The 22,646-nt window shown below is 42.7% G+C and overlaps 1 protein-coding gene across 2 annotated transcripts in view; it reads left to right on the plus strand.

The window, feature by feature from the left end:
* Nucleotides 1-22,646, plus strand: part of STXBP5 (syntaxin binding protein 5) — a 723,304-nt gene that overhangs the window by 269,694 nt on the left and 430,964 nt on the right. The gene's annotated exons all lie outside the window — the stretch shown is intronic.

Here is a 22,646-nt window from a genome sequence, read left to right on the forward strand (position 1 = left end):
TCTGTATGGTTGGATTCATACAAGCAGCTACTTCTGGTGCTCTTTATGACAACGTTGTCATTTTTAAGTGGTGTGAGGTGTAGGAGGCCATGTATTTTTGTAATTTTGTATTAATGTAAATTTGTGACCTTTTTAATAATAAAGCATTTTTGGTCAAACCGCTGGGTCCTAGGAAGTAAAATCTTTACTTCAGGGCTCCTATGTTCCTGTTTTTTTTTTTTTTTTTTTTGTATGCTTTTTGGTTGCAAAGACCACACCTCCAGTTAATGGTGAGTTGGTGGACTGTTACACATAAAATATGGGTCCTACTAATAGTTTAATTTAAAAGATGTGTGATTCAGCTTTTTTTTTTTGTCAAGGCGTTCTAAATAAGTCTTCTCTGTAACTAAAGAACATTAAAGTGTATGTAATGGGCAACTTTTTTTCTTTTGGGTAGATTAGTGAAAATGTTGACCCTTTCTAGTACTGTCTGTTCTCACAAGGAAAATTCACCTTTCTATTTGTCCTGGTAACCATTGTCGGAGTCCTAAAATGACTGGAAGTCCAAACATGCTAAAGCCTTGGGGCAAAAGATGAGAAAATCCTTCCAATTGTTCTTGTGACAGCTCTCTAACATTGGCGTTCTTTTTGAATTGGAGAAATTTCCTCATTTCCTGCAGGATCTCTAAAACAGGAAGTGAAGCCATCTCCACAGCGGGCCGGCTAAAACTACACGTGAATGTTAAGTGGATCTCCTAATTACAGCTTCATAAATGAGCCACCCTTCTTATATTTTTTTTTTTTTTTTTTTTTCCTGATTATTTTAGAGTTCCAAAACATTTTATATGCTTGAAGTACAAGTATCAAATGCAATGAAATACCTACTTCTGATTAATAACTTAGTAACCCATGGTGGTGGGTAGGCTATAGTGAACCCGTGGCCAGCAATATGGACATTCAAGTGTCCTTTCTTTCATTAAATGAGCTTTAAAAATTGCACGGTCGTGCAACGCTGTACCCAAACAAAATCTGTCCTTTTTTTCCCCACAAATAGAGCTTTCTTTTGCTGGTATTTGATCACCTCTGCATTTTTTTTTCAATTGTTTGGGTTTTTTTTGTTTATAGCGCAAAAAAAAAAAAAAATTGTGAAAAATAAACAATTTTTTACTTTTTTTTTACTATAATAAATATCCCAAAAATGTAAACAGATTTCTTCAGTTTAGGCCAATATGTATTCTACATAGTTTTGGTAAAAAAAATCGCAATAAGTGTATATTTGCAGAAAAGTTATAGCGTCTACAAAATAGGGGATAGATTTATGGCATTTTTATTTTTTTTTTTTATATACTAGTAATGGTGGTGATCATTGATTTTTAGCGGGAATGCGACATTACGGCAGACAGATCGGACACTTTTGACACTTTTGGGATCAGTGACAGTTATACAGCGATAAGTGCTAAAAATAGCCACTGATTACTGTATAAATGTCACTGGCAGGGAAGGGGTTAACACTAGGTGTTTCTAAATGTGTGAGGGAGTGTAGTGACTGGAGGAGAGATATTGCTGTTCCTGATCACTAAGAACAGCAGATCTGTCTCTCCTCCCCTGACAGAATGGGGATCTGTCTGTTTACATTGACAGATCCCCGTTCTGTCTCTGTGGAACGATCGTGGGTGGCCGACGGGCATCGCAACCGTCGGCCGCGCGCGCACCCTCTGAGAGCCAACCTGATGCAGTACAACTGCGGCAGCTGTTCTTAAAGTGGTTAAAGAAGCCCTTACTGCTATGTGTAATTGCAGGCACTGTGGAGCGATTCATCCTGAAAGTTCACATCAGATGCATTTTATAGCCATTTAATAATTATGTAGGGTTTACATGTAAAAACCTCACGCATAAATGTGAAATGTGCCATATACTTGCATTGCGAGGGAGACCAGTAAAACACAACCACTGTGTATCACTGCAAAGCAGAGGCTGAGTATACAGTGAGAATATACATATTCTAAAAAGCTATTTATTTCAATACTTTTTTTTTTTTTTTTTTTTTCCCAAGTGAAAGTAGAGCTCATTTTTCAGTAAGCTCAGTTATTGTAGTAGTTATGGTTTTAAATAGATTTTTGATGCAACTTTAAATATCTTTACATGCTTTGTGTGTAATATTTTATCTTTTTTAATCTGATAATTTTTATTAACGCTTGTTATGTTTCAAGAACAAAAACTGCCACGCATTGAAATACTACTTGAATGCAAAAAGGCCCAACCTAACAACGTACAGCTCAATACATGGAGGACAGTACATCAATTGTTCAATAATAAACGGCTTATAAAAGAGCATTCAACTCTAGACAGCCTGTAAATGACAATGTAGACTGCCATGCACGAATCGGTAAGAGGGCACTTCAACTCAATCCAATTCGACCAAATAGAAGTGAACTTGCATGTAGTATTTCTCAATTAAGTATGCCTTTCAAAGGAGATGTATTTGTTTAGTTCTGAGATCCAGTCTTTAACTAAGTGGGCATGTCAAGGTCCATTTTTAAGCTATATCTCTACAGACTGTGACACAATCTGATAAAAGTGGTGATTGATCAATAAATGATCATCTGCAGGGCAAGCATCAGAGCTGCTGAGGATTCATGTTGCATCAATAGACAAGTTGATCCCAAAGATTTTGTTGAGGGTGGTATTTACTCCAGTCCAGTATCTCTGTAATTTGGAGCAATTTCAAAGAAGATTACCGTATATACTCAAGTATAAGCCAAGTTTTTCAAGCACTTTTTTTGTGCTGAAAGTGCCCCCCTTGGCTTATACTCAAGTCAATCACTTTTCTGCAGCAAAAAATGTCATTTTCCGAACCGAATATGGGGCTCTGTATCTCAGGGTTCCTTGGTGCTAGGAACCCCAAATTTGGTGAGCAAACCCAGTTGAACTAGTACCTCAACATGTCTAAAGTTGGGGTTCCTAGCACCACGTGGCCCCAAAGTCAGTTCAGAAAATGTCATTCTCTGCTGCAGAAAAGTGCTTGACATTTTCTGAACCGATTTTTGAGGCCCTGTATCTCAGGGCCACTTGGTGCTAGGAACCCCAGCTTTGGATATATTGTGGTGCTAGTTCCACTGGGTTTGCACACCACATTTGGGGTGCCCAGCACTAAGTAGCCCCAAGATACAGGGCCCCAAAGTCGGGCAACTGTGTCCATCTGCAGCAATGTAATTTCGGGACCCTTTGGGTCCAGAGACCCCAAATTTTGGCTACAGCTAGGGGACATCTAGGAACCCTTAAGTACCGAGTTTGAAGTTTGGGGGACCTATGGCTGCAAATGGGCACAGTGAGGCTGCAAATGGGCATTGTTGACTCTTTTCCACTTACAGTAGCTGCGCATTTCTCACCCTAGGCTTATACTCGAGTCAATACGTTTTCCCATTTTTTTGTGGTAAAATTAGGTGCCTTGGCTTATATTCGGGTCGACTAATGCCCTGTACACACGGTCGGATTTTCCGACGGAAAATGTGTGATAGGACCTTGTCAGAAATTCCGATCGTGTGGGGGCTCCATCACACATTTTCCATCGGAATTTCCGACACACAAAGTTTGAGAGCTTGCTATAAAATTTTCCGACAACAAAATCCGTTGTCGGAAATTCCGATCGTGTGTACACAAATATAATGAGGTCCCACTAAGGAAATGGGGACCAAATCCCCAGCGTTGTAGGACATAATGAAGGTATGGCCACGTGACCGTGTCAAATGCCTTTTTGACATCTAAGGATAAGAGGCAAAGAGGAATCCGTCTTTTTTTGCCAGCATGTATTAGTAATGTTGCCCTACGTATATTCTCTCCTGATTGACGCCTTGGGATAAAGCCTACTTGATATCTGTGTTAAAGATTCTATTGTATTGTTTAAACTTGTTGCCAAGACTTTCGCTTAGAGTTTAATGTCTAAATTAACCGCTTGCCTACCAGCTGCTGTAATTTTACTGCGACAGGTCTGCACGATCCCGCGAGCCGCCGTAGCTATATGTCGGCTCGTGGGTTCGGGATAGCAGGCGCACCCACTGCACTGCAGGGGTGCCGTAGTGAGGCCGACGGTCAAGAGCGATCGCGGGCACAAAAGACAGAACACGGAAGTGTGTGTGTAAACACACAAATCCCTGTTCTGCTCTGTGAGGAGAATCAGATCATGTGTTCCTAATAGCTAGGAACCACGTTCTGTCATTTCCTCTAGTCAGTCCCCTCCCCCTTCAGTTAGAAACACGTAGCAGGGAAGGCAGTTAACCCCTTGATCGCCCCCTAGTGTTAACCCCTTCCCCACCAGTGACATTTTTACAGCAATCTGTGCATTTTTATAGTACTGATCTCTGTAAAAATGCCAATGGTCCCAAAAATGTGTCAAGTGTCCGATGTGTCCGCCATAATGTCGCAGTGCCGATAAAAATCGCAGATTGCCGTCATTACTAGTAAAAAAAAAAAAAAATAATAAAAATGCTATAAATCTATCCCCTATTTTGTAGACGCTCTAACTTTTGTGCAAACCAATCCAATATACGCTTTATTGCGAATTATTATTATTATTATTATTATTATTATTTTTTTTACCAAAAATATGTAGAAGAATACATATTGGCCTAAACCGAGGAAGTTTTTTTTTTTTTTTTTTTTTTAAAAGGGGATATTTACTATAACAAAAAGTATAAAATATTGTGTTTGTTTTTTTTTTTTTTTCAAAATTGTCGCTTTTTTTGTTTTATAGTGCAAAAAAAAAAAAATTAAACTGCAGAGGCGATCAAATAGAACTAAAAGAAAGCTCTATTTGTGGGAAAAAAAGGACGTCAATTTTGTTTGGGTACAGCGTCGCACGACCGCGCAATTGTCAATGTGAAGGTGTGCCGAATTGCAAAAAATGGCCCGGTCATTCAGCAGCCAAATCTTCCGGAGCTGAAGTGGTTAAGTTTGGAAATGGGTCTCTAGTTGGAGCAAGATGTTTTATCTGAATTTGGTTTGGGAATCATTGAAATAATTCCGGGTAGAGTTTCAGGTTGAAAAGCGTGCCCAGCAAGAAGAGAATTAAGGGCTTCAGTCAATAATGGAGTTAGGATATGAGCAAACTTCTTATAATACATGGCTGAAAAGCCGCCTGGGCGTTTATTTAGTTTAAAGCGGTGTCTCCCCCCCCCCCCCCCCCCCCCTCAAAAAAAAAAAAATAAAGCCAGCAGCTTTTAATAATGGGACATTTATCTGTCCTGGAGTTCAACGAAGTCGGCACCGCAGCTGATGTTTCCATCAGCTGTTGGGTGCTGCTGTCGTTGCCATTGCGTGTAAGGGTACCCGGCAGTGTAGCCTTACGGCTTCACGCCAGGAACCCTACTGTGCATGCGCGAGGCCCCGCTCCTCTCTCCTACTGGCCTAGCGACAGGGAGTGGAGGAGGAAGTGATGTCGCGGGCCACGGCACGGACTCCTGAAACAGAGACAGGTATCCTGTCCCCCCTTCCCCCCCCCCGAAAGGTGCCAATTGTGGCACCGGAGGGGGAGAGGAGACAAATGAGCGGAAGTTCCACTTTTGGGAGGAACTCCACTTTAAAGGATTTAATAGCTATATTTCACTAGTGGTTATGGGATTTTCAAGGCTATCTTGTTGGGTCAAGGGGATAGATGGGAATGTGATATGTGAAAAGAATTAATTCTGCAGAAGCTTGATCTAGGGGTTTCTCTTTTTTATATAAAGAAGCGAGATGTTTTTGAAAAGTGAAGAATTGTCACAGGATTTCTGGTGTATGTATCGTGTGATCGTTTCAGACAGATTGGTTTGAAGGAATGAGTAGACTTTTTAAGGGCTCGAGCTAGGAGTGTAGTAGGTTTATTGACTTTAAAGCGGAGTTCCACACAAAAATGGAACTTCCGCTTTTCGGAACCCTCCCCCCCTCCGGTGTCACATTTGGCACCTTTCAGGGGGGAGGGGGGTGCAGATACCTGTCTAAGACAGGTATTTGCACCCACTTCCGGCATAGACTCCCATGGGAGTCTACGCCTCTTCCCGTCCCCACCCCGCTGTCTCCTGGGAACACGCAGCTCCCAGGAGAGAGCGGGGACCACTTGGGACGCGCAGCGCGACTCGCGCATGCGCAGTAGGGAATCGGGAAGTGAAGCCGCAACGCTTCACTTCCTGATTCCCTCACCTAGGATGGCAGCGGCAGCTGCCGAGAACCGAGCGGGTTCTTGGCGTCCCCTGCCGACATCGCTGGACCCTGGGACAGGTAAGTGGCCATGTATTAAAAGTCAGCAGCTGCAGTATTTGTAGCTGCTGGCTTTTAATATTTTTTTTTTTTGGCGGTGTGGGTGAACCCCCGCTTTAAGGTAAAATGAATGCCTAGATTTACATAACAATTTTTCAGCAGAGTTTGAGAGGAAAAGATCAAGACATGCTTTATCCAATTGTGATTTTGTAGTGGGACTAGGATTCGATTGAAAGGGCGCATGGGAAGAATTAAATTTAGTCTCCAGTTTTTGCTGCAGCAGACATTTTTTTCTTTAGGAAAAGTGGATTGTTGAACACATGCTCCGGGAACACATGTTTATGCGTCTCCCATAGTGTTAAAGGAGAAATATCAGGAGTCGCGTTATAGGCCAGATATTCTTATAAAGCTTTTTCCAAATCTGCGGAATGAGATGGGTGGGATAGAATGGAGTTATTAATCTGCCATGTGGGGTTGTGTGCCTTAGGGATTAGAGAGGTAAATGTGGTTAGTACTGCGCTATAGTCGGTCCAAGTGAATGGAATAATGGATGAGGAGAGAAGTTCAGGGGTCATACCTATGGTAATTTGTGATGAATTAAAGAGAATGAGTTATGAGGATAGAAGGTGAATTGGTGTTTTGCAGGATTCATTTCATGCCAAGTGTCTAATAGAGAATGTTGCTGGAGTAATTGCTGGAATGTATGTTTCCGGGGAATTGAGGTGGTGGGATTTGGGGATCTGTCTAGAAATGGATAAAGGACTTGATTTGATTAATAATAAATTAATAATGTGCCCATTTTGTGTTCTGACCACCTGTAATAAATGGGAAAGGAAAGATATTGATATTTGGAGCATAATAGGATACTACTGTGATTGGTAAGTCAGATACCCCATAAGTATGAGATCGCCTTTCAGGATCTTTAATCTCTGCCTGGAGGGAAAAAGGTGTTGTACGATGAAATGCCACTAATACTCCTCGTTGTTTTGTCTCAGCAGAAGCTGTGAAAACTTGAGGATATAAAGAGCCAAAATATTTAGGGGTTGACATTTTAGTAAAATGGGCCTCTTGGAGACATACAATATGAGCTTTTGTTGAAGCTAGGGAGTGAAATACTTCAGTACGCTTTTGTGGTATGTTGAGGCTCTGTACATTTAAAGTAAATAAATTTTAAGGGGACCATTGATAGATCATGAACTCAATATAGTCATACATTTTATTGGTGAATCGCATAGCCACACACATCCCGGGGAGGAGCAAATATCTATAGAAGAATAAAGAAAACATTGTAGAAGGAAGAACAGGAATAAGTGTCATATGAACAGTTAATAGTAACTCAATTATGTAAGTAACAAATAAAAATATGGCGTACTGGGTGTGCATGAAATACAGACCCAGAGTTACCATGGGCCTCTGGCTGCTTCTGATTAATGCTCTCCTTGCCTGGCCTGTCAGTTTAGGCGGACGGCCATGTCTTGGTATGTTTGCAGTGTTACTCCTTTTCCATGTTCAGATGAAGGATTGAACAGTGCTCCATGAGATGTTTAAAGCTTGGGATATTTTTTTTTTTTTATAACCTTACCCTGCTTTAAATTTCTCCAACTTTATCCCTGACCTGTCTGGTGTTTCTTGGCCTTCATGATGCTGTTTGTGCATTTAGGTTCTCTAACAAACATCTGAGGGCTTCACAGAACAGCTGTATTTATACTGAGATTAACTACTTCCCGACCAGCCGCCGCAGTTTCACTGCGGCAGGTTGGCTCTGCTGCGCGAATCGCCGTCATTGTACATTGGGCACGTACACAGCGAACTGTGGGCAGGCTTGCGGGGGAGCCAATCAGCTGGTCCGGTGGACTTTGTCTGCCAGCCACCCAAGATCGCTCCACAGAGGCAGAACGGGGATCTGCCAGTGTAAACAAATGGATCCCTGTTCTGTCAGGGGAGTAGCGTGAGATTGTCTGTCTGGTCCTAGTGATTTAGTAACAGCGATCTCTCTACTCCATCAGTCCACTCCCCCCACAGTTAGTTAGAAAGCACCACCCTAGGGAACATTTAACCTTTTGCTTGTCCCTGGTGTTAACCCGTTCCCTGCCAGTGTCATTTATACAGTAATCAGTGCATTTTTAAAGCACTGATCGCTGTATAAATGTCACTGGTCCCAAAACAGTGTCAAGTGACCGATCTGTCCGCTGCAATGTCGCAGTCCCGCTAAAAATCGCAGATCACCGCCATTAATAATAAAAAAAATGAAATAATAAAAATGCCATATCTCCTATTTTGTAGATGTGATAACTTTTGCGCAGGCCAATTAATATACGCTAATTGGGATTTTTTTTACCAAAAAATGTGTAGAATAATACATATTGGCCTAAACTGAAGAAAAATTTGTTTGTTTTTGTTTTTTTTTTTTTTTTTTTTTTTTTTACATTTTTTTTTTTGGATATTTATTGTAGCAAAAAGTTGTTTTTTGCGCTATAAAAAAATAAATGAATAAAAACGGTGATCAATTACCATCAAAAGAAAGCTCTATTTGTGGGAAAAAAAGGACATCGATTTAGTTTGTGTACAACGTTGCATGACCGCGCAGCTGTCCGTTAAAGCGACGCAGTGCCGTATCCCAAAAAAATGGCCTGGTCGGGAAGTGGGTAAATTTTTCCGGGGCTGAAGTGGTTAAAGTGGATGTAAACCGAATTAATGAAATTTGAGCTGGGCACATAAATCTGCAATGTTTTCTTATCTCTCTTCAAAGCACCAGTCCCATGGCTTTCTCCTGCTCTGTTAGCATGATAACTTCTGACAAGTTTTCTGACAAATGAGATAAAACCAGCCTGAATTATGTCAGGGAGGGTGCTATAAATAGATGAGCAGAAAAAGGAAAATTTATTATCAAATACTTACCGTAATTTTCCTTTCCTGATGGACTCCATGGCAGCCTACGTGTGGTTAACCCCGCCTCCTCTCCAATGCTATAGGACCCCATACCCTATAAGATTGAGCTCACCTGAATAGACTGTGTTCCGTAACTAGCCTACTCTTTGACCGATGGGTGGGGACTCCGTCTGCCATTGAGTCCATCAGGAAAGGAAAATTACGGTAAGTATTTGATAATAAATTTTCCTTTTTCCTGACAGACTCCATGGCAGCCTACGTGTGGGAAATAACTAGCCAATCCACACGGGTGGGCATGCTAAACCGCAATAAATTTCAATTTGACCCGTCAACCGACAGGAATTATAACCAAAGTCCACAGAAGATAGCAAAGCAGGCTCAATATCGTAATGTGACGATAAAGTTTTAATAGAGGCCCATGAGGCCGCTTTGTAGATCATGTCTGGAGCCACATGCCGGGCTGTTGCCCATGAAGTCGCTATACCCCTGGTGGAACGTGCCATCACTGTTTCGAGAAGATCCAGGCCCCTAGTTCTAAAAGACTGATGGATGAACTAGATGATATAGGCCGCAGTTGTTCTAGCTGAAGCCCAATTCAGTTTGTTACCGCCAAAGTGCAGGTCGGCTGAGTGTCTAAAAAGGGAAGAAGCAGCTTGCAGGTATACCGACAGAATTTTGCCCATGTCCAGAGGATGAACTTCAGCGGACTCCTGGTCCTGAATGTTGTTAGGATGATCTCTCGGTCTTTATGGAACTTTGAGCTAATTTTTGTATTTGAGCTGAGTCTAGGAATAAGGACCATCTGGATCGGAAAGAAGGACAGAAGAGGTTCTTTGTAATTTTAGTGGCGCGACCTCTGAGACCCTCTTGGCCAAGGTAACAGCTACAAGGAAAGTGATTTTAGCCAAAAGGTCTCCAAATAGAAAAGCGGGGAAGGCCCCGTATTTACTGGGTTCAGTCAGTGAGTTGTGGACAAGAGGAAGATCCCAATTGGGGAACCTTGGTTTAGTTTGAGGGCTGAGTTTTAACTCCCTACGGAATCACTGCTGGATAAAAGGGTGAACAGTCCACAAAGTACCGGAGAAGGCCAACAAAGCTGAGACTCGGACTCTTGGAGAGCTGATGGATAGAGACAAATAAAGAAAGCCGGAGATATCCTGAGCCTTGGATTTCTTCCTGATCTGCCCGAAGAATATAACTTGACCGATTTGGCCCATCTTCTTCTATAGACCTAACTCGTGCTCATCCCTGTAAAGCTCATGAGTGGAAATCATCCTTGACCTGCACCCGAATCGGACAAGGGTGCAGGACTGCCACTTGAGAAGGAAAGTCCGGCCCGAGAGGGAGAAGCGACGGGTCCCGAAAGCTGAGCTGGCACAAGAGGGGAAACCAAGGTTTGCTTCCGCCAGTAAGGGGCTACTGCCACCATTTTGACTGCTTACACATGAGGTCTCGAAAGGACCTGAGGTTTATTAGGAGCTGTGGAAAGGTGTATGCCCTCTTGAAACTCAATTGATCTGTCAGGGCATCCATTCTGGAGGCCTAGCTGCCACGACCCCGAGTGTAACACTTCACCAGCTTGAAGTTACCTGGGAAGAGAATAGATCCACTTCAGGATTGACTCCCAGGGACAGAATCCACTTCAATGCCTGCCTGCGAAGAGACCACTCGTTAATGTCTTAACCGAATGCGCAATAAGAAATTCGCTCGGACGCTCTGGACCCTGGGGAAGTAGGCCGATGAAATGTTGTCTAGGCCCAAAACCTGAAGGGCTCGATCTCCCAGAATAGTGTGGAGCTTTGAGTGCCTCTATGACTCCTCACATAGGAGATTGCCATTGTGTTTTCCATCTTCCCCTTTTTTTTTTTTTTTGTTTTTTTTTTTTTCTTTCGTCAAGTATAAAACATACAAACAGACAAACACCAGTACATCTACCACAGCACTGGGGTGTCGTCCATTCTTAATACTGATTCTCCCTTCTGGAGATGGGAGAAGTACTGAAGGGCACACTAGGATTGCCGAAATTCCATAATGTACTGGCCCGGGTTGAGAGAACACGTACCCTTGAGCAAGATCTGATCTGTAGAGGGCTCCCCAACCGTTACCGCTGGCATCGGACATGACCTTGACACGTAAGGTGGGGCAACAGAGTGGTAATTGGGCAGATTTTGCGCTGAAGCCACCAGAAGAGGCTGTTCCTCATCGTTGATGACATGTGAATAGGTTGACTGTTGCCTCCTGATTTCTATTACTGCAGAAAACCTGACTGGAAAGGGAATAATCTCCGCAAGGACCACTTTACCATAGAGGTCGCGGAAACCGACGAGCCGACAGATTCTTGCACTATAAGGCCCTCAGCCCTGAAGGGATTAGAGACCACAAAATTCTCTCCTGGATGACAGTGATCTTCCCCACTGGGAGAGAGATGGAGCCTGTAGCAAACTGGGCCCCAAAGAACATCTGGCGCTGGACTGGTTCTAGATGTCTTTTTCCTAGATTTAGGAGCCAACCGAAGCTGGTCAAGGTGGAGATTAACTGTTTCCTGTGAACCAGCAGCTGGACTTTGTCTTAGGACAGCAACAGGAGGACATAGGAATAGTGATAAAGACGTACCCCTCTCCTTCTGATGAGGGCCATTATGGCCAGAGGAATTTTGCGAAGACTCGGGTGAGGTTATCAGCCCGAAAGGGCAAAAAGAGAAGGGAAAGTGGGACTTTGATTGAGATAGATGACTTTGTGGAGGCAAAGTTGAAATAAATGCAAAAATGTTTTATTGATAACGAACGTTGTAAAGAATATGGCAATAAAATAACCACATATACATTCAGTACAGTAATTCATATAGACTCCACCCACACATAACATACAAGTGTGGCATGGGAAAAAGGTTTGCATGAGTATGGTATTGTCAGAGCAGTTCAAAGGTACATAACATAGGGTGAATTTATATTATTACATATGACATAAAAACAGCACCAGCGACAGGAGTATGGGTGTAGCAAGTAAAACCAAAATGGATGAATAAATAAATGTCAGAATTATTAATCTGCTGCAGACTGAAATTCAATGTGTCCATTACAGACACAGGTCAGCATCACTTGTGCCCGACGCGTTTCGTGTAGAGACACTCCTCAGGGGCAGATGCTAAAATATATCTGCAGAGTGTAAAGAAAAAAGTGGTGACATTAGTCTAATTCTAATTAGTAATGTAGCAATAGGGCAGATTAGCTCGTCCTAAATACTCACATAGGGTCCAAAACGGTAAAATGTTGCGGCAATGTGATCAACGTCCCAATAAAGCCTCCCCCGGGAACTGAGGTAATTGCAGCCGCGCACGGCAGGGCGCACGCAACCAAACCTCCCGATGACCCAAGGCACAAATTGCTGGTGCAAGTGAAAAGTTGCGGTGGCCTGAGAGGGCAACCTGAAGTGATATGAGAAGGTCTGAAAAAAGAATGTGAAAATGAGAATGAGTGAAAATGTGAATGAATGAAAAAAAAAAAAAATATATATATTTAGATAAATAAATAAATAAAAAATATATTGAAATGTGAAGATGAAAAAAATGAATAAAAATAGTAAAATAAATGGAATGTGATGTAAAAAGGGGGTGTGTGTTGACTAAATATGTGAACTATGTGAGCATTATTGATGTTGCGTGAAAAAGTGAAAGGTTGGATGGTGAGAGCCAATGTTAAAACAAAAAAAGTGGCAACAGTGATAACAAAAATAAAATAAAACATAGTGACAGGCAATTGTGAATGACCTAGGGGGTGACTGACGTGTTGGAGCAGGGCTGAAAACAAAGGGAAGTGCTGAATGCGATGTGATAGCTCGGAGGTGTATCAGCAAGAGTGTGACAGGGGAGGCAGCTTATATGTACCCCGCACACGTGCACGCCGGCTCTTACCAGCGTCACGCTAGCGTGTGATAGGCAGGAAGGGGCTCCGGAGAGGGCGGTAAGCACCGCCCTCCACAGGAGCCCATATTCACTGCCAGAAAGGGAGGTAGAAGAACTGACGATGGTCTTGACAACTTGGAGCCGGAGGTATTGAGAAACTCCTTCGCCACCTGAACACGGAGGAAAGCATCTTTAAGTCAAATGCGATTAGCCAATCGCCTGTCCGTACAGATGGTCGACAGAGCCTATATTTGGATCTTCTGAATTTATATACTTGTTACTTAGATGTTACTTAGATCTAGCACTAGATGCCATAAATCGTTTAGCACTGTATAACGAAGAGGGGAAGGTATACCCCCTGGAGTTTTTCGTCCCTTGGGACGTGTACCACTGCTCCCTGAGACCATAGTGAGTCAACGTAGGACAGTAACGTCTGCTTTTTCTCTTCCGACCGAGCTTAGCAGAGTGGAATAAATCTGGGTGGAGGAGTAACAGTGAAGGACCATGCGTTGCTTGAACAACCGTTTTGACGACCCGTCGTGATTGAGGCCACCCAGGCGTGCCGGAAGAGGAGCAGACAAGCCCCCCCTGCCCGAACTGTCTGGGCGGGCGCAACCTAAAAGAATTAGCCGGTTCACCACTACCGGACGCCTGGTTGTTAGTGGGTTTTTCGGAAGGACACTTGCCCTCTGCTCCAATTCTTACAGAAGTCCTGGCAGGCCTTTGCAGCAAGCTTCTCTCAAGCGTTCGGCACCTTCTGTACTGGGGACTCTTCAGACCGAGCCGGTGCCTCCCGTGGGAAAGGCGTAACCATAAGACCCGTTGAACCGCGACTGAGGACCCTTTAGTCCAAGTCAACAGGGGAATCGGATTGACGCCAGCTCCAGCTCCCTAACCGCTGCACTTATGTGATCTGAAACTCCATTTGAGAACAAAACCACGTTCTCTGTCCTGGTTTCCGTAGCCCTAGACATAGCTGCTAGAGCCAGGGCAGGTTTACAAGTCATGTTGGCATACTCATACGTCCTTCTTGAGGTCTTGATATATTTCTCTCAAGCCTGTCCAAAAGGACACAACATCTTTTAAGGTAGAGTAACCTATTTTTCCAGACGCAACAATGCTGCATCAACGAGGGGAGTGTTTTCCAGATACCTCGCCCTTTTACCTTGAAGGGATACAAACTGGAGGTTTTGAATGACATAGAAGTTCTCTTGTCCATCTTGCCCCACTACCCATTCTTTAACTCCGTAAAGAAAACAGAGAGAGAGAGAGTGTTCTTTCTCCAGGCGCTTAAAGAATTGGTTTTCTTAGCTGGGGGTGGAAGGATCTACCTACTTAAGGGCTTCCATAATCGCTTTGACTCGTGGAGGAACCCGAGAGACGTCAAGGCTTCCGACATATTCGTCCCCCCCGAATCGCCAACCGAGGAATCCGGAGAAGCAGCGTAAGGCTGGGAAGGACCCAGATCCTTTGGGCCACGTCAGCCAAGGAGTCAGGTAGAATATACAACTGGCTCAATGTGTGAGATGTATCCCATTTCCTTAGGGACTGCTGCATCACACATTTCACAAGAGACTCCACATCATTGTTATCTGTCTCTTATTCCTAAAACTGCCCAGGCATAACACCGGTCACATAAAAAAGACTTACCCTCGGGAACTCGTGTCCCATATCTCCAGCAGACTCTGTTATCCGAGCAGCTGTCATGGCTGTGGGTGCGGTGACTGGAGGAGGAATAGGAACATCTCCTCTAGTTGGAGGAGGAATGGGAACATCTCCTCTAGTTGGAGGAGGAATGGGAACATCTCCTCTAGTTGGAGGAGGAATGGGAACATCTCCTCTAGTTGGAGAAGGAATGGGAACATCTCCTCTAGTTGGAGGAGGAATGGGAACATCTCCTCTAGTTGGAGGAGGAATGGGAACATCTCCTCTAGTTGGAGGAGGAATGGGAACATCTCCTCTAGTTGGAGGAGGAATGGGAACTTCTCCTCTAGTTGGAGGAGGAATGGGAACTTCTCCTCTAGTTGGAGGAGGAATGGGAACTTCTCCTCTAGTTGGAGGAGGAATGGGAACTTCTCCTCTAGTTGGAGGAGGAATGGGAACTTCTCCTCTAGTTGGAGGAGGAATGGGAACTTCTCCTCTAGTTGGAGGAGGAATGGGAACTTCTCCTCTAGTTGGAGGAGGAATGGGAACTTCTCCTCTAGTTGGAGGAGGAATGGGAACTTCTCCTCTAGTTGGAGGAGGAATGGGAACTTCTCCTCTAGTTGGAGGAGGAATGGGAACTTCTCCTCTAGTTGGAGGAGGAATGGGAACTTCTCCTCTAGTTGGAGGAGGAATGGGAACTTCTCCTCTAGTTGGAGGAGGAATGGGAACTTCTCCCCTGCTGTTATAATGTTGTGGCCTGGCAAGGTCTCTGTCGTTCTTGATCACGACCTGAGAAGGCTGAAAAATAAAATGTGGGGAGGGGGAAGGCGAGACATGAAATTAAGACGCCAATACTTTGCAACCGTAAGCTCAACCCCTCCCCTCACCTGCACGTACCATGTGCGTGAGGGCTGGCCACACGAAGGTGGAGACTTGTCCATAACCTTTGGACAAAACGTCAAGAGACGGACGGTCTGCAAAAGACCTGAAAATGCCAAAATGTACCAGCCAAAAGAGCAAAAGATTATATAATCTTGCTTACCCCCTTTTTTTTTTTTTTTTTTTTTTTTAAAATACACTTATTTTATTTTTATTTTATTTATTATTATTTTTTTTATGAAAAACGTTTCCCCTTGAGGGAGAAGGACTAGGTACTCTGAGGCATTCATCAGGGCAGACCAAGGCTGGAGGGGCTGGAGCTGCTACTGCTCACTGCCTGGGGAGATCCCATCTTGACAGGAGCTAGCAGCCGTTTTCGAATCCAAGGGCTACAAACAAAAAACACATAGAAACGACTGCCATGAATATAGGAAGAAAAATAGAGTCGCAGACCTTGCCAGCCGTTGATGCGTCCATGTCCAGGCATACAGAGGCAACCTCCCCTCCACCAGTGGGGTATCTAGTGCCTTAAAAGCTTCTCGCCCGCCCGTGGCTGGGTCCTGAGCTGCACCGCAAAGTGGTATGCCAAATCCCGGAAATATCCAACCGGACGTGAACAGGAACAATCGTGTGTGTAGGTCCATTGGAGGAGGACAAAAAAGGAACACAGTCTATTCAGGTGAGCTCAATCTTATAGGGTATGGGGTCCTATAGCATTGGAGAGGAGGCGGGGTTAACCACACGTAGGCTGCCATGGAGTCTGTCAGGAAAGCTGCTTTACTCAGAGCACAGCTCTGAAAGTCTCTGCCTAGCTGGAGGGGGGTGTGTGTCTTTCCTCCAATCAGCTGTCTCCCAGTGTAATCCAATACTTCTCACACAGTGCAGAATGAAGAAGTGAAAATTCGAACACTATCTGCACATTCTAAACAGTATATAAAGCTGAAGACAGCAGATATACATGTAAAACTTGTGTAGGAGGATTTGTTTAATCTCTGTGTATCATCTGAGGCTGTTCACTTCACTGGGTAAATGTGAGGGTTTACATCCACTTTAAATTACACACAGGTGGACTCTACTTACTAATTAGGTGACTTCTGAAAGCTTTTGGTTCCACTAGATCAGGGATATGCAATTAGTGGACCTCCAGCTGTTGCAGAACTAAAAGTCCCATGAGGCATAGCAAGACTCTGATAGCCACAAGCATGACACCCAGAGGCAGAGGAATGATATGACTTGTAGTTTTGCAACAGCTGGAGGTCCGCTAATTGCATATCCCTGCACTAGATTTTAGTTCGGGGTATCGGGGTAAAGGGGCTGAATACAAATGCATGCCACACTTTTTAGATATTTATTTGTAAAAACATTTGAAAACCATTTTTCCTTTTCCTTCCACTTCACAATGATGTGCCACTTTGTGTTGGTCTATTAAATAAAATATGTTTAAGTTTTTGGTTGTAACATGAAAGAATGTGGAAAATTTCAAGAGGTATGAATACTTTTTCAAGGCACTGTGCCAACAGGTGCAAACCATTTTCCCAACTGTTGAGATAAGATTATTAGTATTATTCAGGATTTATATGGTGCCAACAGTTCACGCAGCACTTTAAAATGTAGAGGGGGATAGTACATTTTCAATACAGAAGTAATAGGAGGCCCTGCTCATGGAGCTTACAATCTAAGGGGAGAGGATAGATGGTACAAAAGGTAATGGCTGTGGGGGATGATCTGATTGAGGTGACTCGGGTACAGTTCTTAGGTGGGGTAGGCTTCCCTAAATAAGTGAGCTTTCAGGGATTGCCTAAATGTGAACATGGTAGGAGCTGACCAGACATACTGGGGCATGAAGTTCCAGAGGATGGGAGAGGCTCTGGAGAAGTCCTGGAGCCAAGCATGGGAGGAGGTAAAAAAGGGAGCTAGAGAGCAGGAGGTCTTGGGAGGAGAGAGAGGACAATTTGGGCGATATCTGCAGATGAGGTTGCTGATGTAGCTGGGGGTTATGGTTGTGGTTAGTATTTTGATTTTTATACGGTGGGACAGTGGAAGCCAGTGAGGGGATTGAGAGGAGCAGCAGTCATGGATCGGTTAGTAAGGTGTATTTGTTTAGCAGCAGAATTCGTAATAGACTGAAGGGGGGATAGTCTGTATAAAGGTAGACCAGTGTGGAAGGGATAGCCTGTGTAAAGGTAGACCAGTGTGGAGGGAGTTGCAGTAGTGAAGGCAGGAAATAACCAAGGAGCGAATAAGTTGCTTTGTGGAGTTGGTCAGGGACAAATTCTGGAAATGTTGCAGAGGTTAAGCTGGCAAGATTTAGCCAGTGATTGGATGTGGGGGCTGAAAGAAAAGTCAGCATTTTAAGATTACACACAGCACCGTGTGTGAGCAGGGACCAATGTGTGTTGTTTATCTCAATGGTAAAGTCATGAAGAGGGGATCGGAGAGAAGGAAATATTACAAGCTCAGTTTTAGAAAGATTGAGTTTGAGGAAGTGGTGTGACATCCATACACATCCATAAGATATCAAGCAATTCACTTTGCTTTTCAATAAGTTGGTTCTGCTTTACACTTTATGATCCTAGGTCTACCAATTGTCAATCTATAGCACTGCAAAGTAGAAAGTATAGTATAAGTATGTAAGGATCAATTGGCTGCCCTATATACAAATATAATTTAAAATTATGTATTAAATCATGATATATTCCCGCTAATGACTTGTGTTCACAACTAGTTTTTAATGTAGTTTTATATTTTCTGTGATTTTTTCTGAGAAATGGCGCAAGTTTGCAGACCCTTTGGAATAATTAGGAGTTTGCACACATGAATGGCTCCTAAAATTAGAGGTCGACCGATATGGGTTTTTCTCTGGCCGATGCCGATGCCGATATTTAGAAATCGCGGTGGCCGATGGCCGATATGTGATGCCGATTTTTTTGGGCCGATTATATTTGGCCGATTTTTTTTTTTTCCTTTCTTTTTTCCCTTCATCTCATAAAATCTAACAGTTAGACCCCTTTCACACTGGGGCATTTTTCAGGTGCTTTTGGGCTAAAAATAGCGCCTGTAAAGTGCCTGTAAAACGGCTCCCCTGCAGTCTCAGTGTGATATCCCGAGTGCTTTCACACTGAGGCGATGCGCTGGCAGGATGTAAAAAAAAGTCCTGCAAACGGCATCTTTGGAGCGGTGTATACTGCTGCTCCACCACTCCTGCCCATTGAAATGAATGCGCACCCCTACCGAAGCGCCTGCAAAGCGTTTTGGCATTGGCGCTTCAGGGGCGCATTTAACCCCTTCCTCGGCCGCTAGCTGGGTTATAAGCGCCCCGCTAGCAGCCGAATAGCGCCTCTAAAATGACGGTAAAGCGCCGCTAAAACTAGCAGTGTTTTACCATCAACGCATGCCCGCTCCAGTGTGAAAGCAGCCTTAAGTAATACAGAAATTTTTTTTCATTTAAACATTAAACAAAACAAACCTTCAATCAGTTCACTTGTATGTATAATTTAAAAAAAAAACAAAAAAAACAAAAAACAAAAAAAAAAATCTTAAATAATAAATACACAAAAACAGGTAATCAAAACTTTTGGACGAAAAAAATGGGCTAACTTTACTGCTTAGGTTTTTTTTTTTAATTCATTACTGTATTTTTTTTTTTTAAATTGCGTTTGAAAGACCGCTGCGCAAATACCGTGTGACATAAAATATTGCAACAATCATCATTTTATTCCCTAGGGTCTCTGCTAAAAAAATATATATAATGTTTGGGGGTTCTAAGTGATTTTCTAGCAGAAAATACAGGATTTTTACTTGTAAGCAACAAGTGTCAGAAAAGATTTAGTCTTTAAACGGTTAAACTGAGAGCTTCTACACACAGAGTTCAGTCTATTGATAAAAAGAACCTGAAAGATACAATGTATCTTCTTATCAGACTTGGCAGGCTGCCCAGAGGAGGAGAGAATCCTCTCCACAGATAACTTCAGGAAACTTGCATTAACTTCTATTACAGAAGTCATTTGCAAGTCATGGCTGAAGTTACAATCGGCCTTTTTTATGAGCACAATCGGCCGATGCCGATTAAGTAAAAAAACGCCAAATATCGGCCGATATATCGGCCGGCCGATATATCGGTCGACCTCTACCTAAAATGTGGTCTGAAAGTTAACCGAGTCACAAGAATAGACTAGCACAATCTCTTTAAATATCACTTTACGTATTTGATCATGTTGACGCTATCTAATATACCACAATGGCTCAACATTTCAGAAACTGTAAAAATAAACATGAATGTTTGAACTAAGGTGTATATATTGTGCAAAGACTTGTCTGAAAAGTAACTTTACAAACACAATCAAAGCAAGAAAGAGCAGATGGGAAAGTAAAGAAGCAAAGCATAACAGAAAAGCAGTACAAAGAGTATATAAAAAGCCTCATAATACAAATAAAAAGTATAGTGAGGCACTATAGTAGAAGTCTGTGGGAGGAAAGATCCAGCATCTGTCATAGATGGTTTTCAGTGTCAGAAGTGAGCATAGTCATAGGTCCTCTGTTGCAGCTAAAGCCTTGTTTGAAGTGATTCCCAGACTTTTGAGAATTACTGCTGATAGACTCCTGTTGCCTGCAAATTATTTAAAGGTGTAATAAATGGAGAACTGGCATGGCTTTATAAAGAATGTATGTTGTCCAGCATGAAAAATATGTAGTTACTGTCATTCTCGTGTGTCTCAAGTTGAATGGTAGGGTTTGAGCTGACCATTAAGTAACACTTTTATACAGAAAAAAATTGTGAACTTTAGTGTGCAACTTTTTCTAAATTTGCAGTACATCTTGTTTTGCTGTTTTGTACTTGTTCAGTAGATATTTTTATTTATTTTTTTTAAATCAAATTTTGCAACAAAGGAAGGTCTGCTGCTTAGGTAGTGGCCCACCTCCCCATGTAATCTCACCACATTACACCTTTAGGAAAAAACTGGGGAAAAGTTAAATATACTCCTTATATCTGGGAATGCTGAGGGTCCCAAATGTCTTCACCGTGTTTTGAGCATCTTGCGGCATTTGGTGCTCCCAGGATCTTGACGGAAGAACTGTGACCTCACAATCTCCTGTATGGAAGCTGGCCGTAAGATGAGCATATTTTCTTCATTTTTAGGAGCCTTCAGTGTGGCTGGGGAGTGGTGAGATCGCACTGACTTTGTCTATAATGTACATAGGACACGACTCACCCACATGTAGGTGGCCTCCTAGCAAGATACTACACACACACTGCTCCTATCTGCACCTGTACACCCGCTTACAGTCCAGATCATCACAGCCAGGTTAGATGTTTGGCTACCATTCAGTATATTGGTGCGCAGACTCCATTCAGCCTTTACCGGTACCTATGGCTGTACTTTGCAAATGCACCACTGATTGACTGTTTCAGCGGACTCAGCCATCCATCCCTCATATACTCCTCATCAACTCTGGCCCTATACTACCATTGAAGTCATAGACTGGCCAACTGTGGTTAAACCACATTATACTCTACCTACAGTCACTTTCACTAGTGCCTCTTTGATGTAACCATCGAATTGGATGAGTGTGTGGTGGATGCGTGGGTGTCTACAGCTGGTTCCTTGTATGGTTTTGACAACGTTGTCATTTTAACTTTTTATTATGTTGAAGGTTTTTGCAATTTTTCATGTTCTGTTTTTACTAAATATACTTTAATAAAGCTGTTTATAATTGACGACTGATCTTTGAAGATTTATTTTTGGACTTTTAGTCCTCTTTAAATATATGCTTATATATCTAGAGGATCACGCCACCATCCACTCCGTTATAATTGCATGGGGATGATCTGACTGTGTATGGGGCAATGAGATAGCGTTTGAGGTATCGGACTCCTTTATAGCATGGGTCTCCAAACTGCGGCCCAAGGGCCAAATGTGGCCCTTTTCTTGCCTTTATCTGGCCCTTAGGGCACTATTCCTTCCACTAATACAGGGAACTATTCTTTCCATTGACCCCAAAGACGGAGCACTATTCCTCACACTGACGCCAACAATGTAATTTTTTTACTGCCACTGACCACCAAGCCTATGGCATTGTTTACTCCCACCAATGCCAGAGCATTTTCTACTCCCATTGGCCACAGTACGGGGCCCCTAAAGTTTGAAAGGCAGTAAACTGGCCCTTTGTTTCAAACGTTTGGAGACCCCTGCCTTATAGGATACTTTACTCTGTATCTCCAGCTGAGGTGATGACAGGGATTTTTATCGTTTTCTTTATGTATACCTGTAATTGTAATAACCCAATGCCTGTCAGCATCTTTGTTTTGTGATGCCTTTTTGTGTGTTTTTTTTTTCCTAACAAACTTCATATGGAAGTTCATATCAGGTTGCAAGTGCTCCGCGCTATCGCCAACAATGTTGTGTTTTTTTATTTTTTATTTTTTATTTTTTTTTTATTGAAAAATGAACCCTTTCTCACGCTGGTACTGTAATACTACTAGATCAGCACTTTGGACAACACATCAAATACCTACACTTATTCATGCAAACCTGGGTAATTGCTAAAAATGAATGATAAACTCTCCTGTGGTATATATTCTCTGTTGTAATTATTGCTCAGCATGAGATGTGTATATTCCATTAAGGATTTTTAATGAATTAGGAGCAGTCTAGCATGCACTGCTGAGTGATCTTACAAGCAGGAAACCCTTAGTTATCAGCATTTGATGCATCAGACCTTGTTTAGACTGCGAATCTCAGCACGGTTATAAAAAAGTTAAATTGGCACATTTGGTTCTGAGTCAGTAATGATTTCTGGACAAATGAAATTTAATAGTTTAACTCGAATTGCAAAACTACTACGATCAGCTAAAACTGTTTACTATGAGTATGCTGCTTTCTAACTAGGGTTGCACTGATACCTCTTTTTCAAGACAGAGTACAAGTACTTTTTCAAGTACTTGTCGATACCGATTACAGATAATTTTTTTTAATGTCACGTGACAGTGGCACTATTTATGATATGCAGCACTGATGACACGTTGCCTTTTTTTTTTTTTTTTTTTACAATTTAACCTTTTAAATATTTATTACAGAGGCTCCTCTCCATTCATAAACTGAAGCATTGTAAACACAGTTTACTG

Source organism: Aquarana catesbeiana, linkage group LG04 (genome assembly GCF_042186555.1).
Source record: "Aquarana catesbeiana isolate 2022-GZ linkage group LG04, ASM4218655v1, whole genome shotgun sequence".
Classification (NCBI taxonomy): domain Eukaryota; kingdom Metazoa; phylum Chordata; class Amphibia; order Anura; family Ranidae; genus Aquarana; species Aquarana catesbeiana.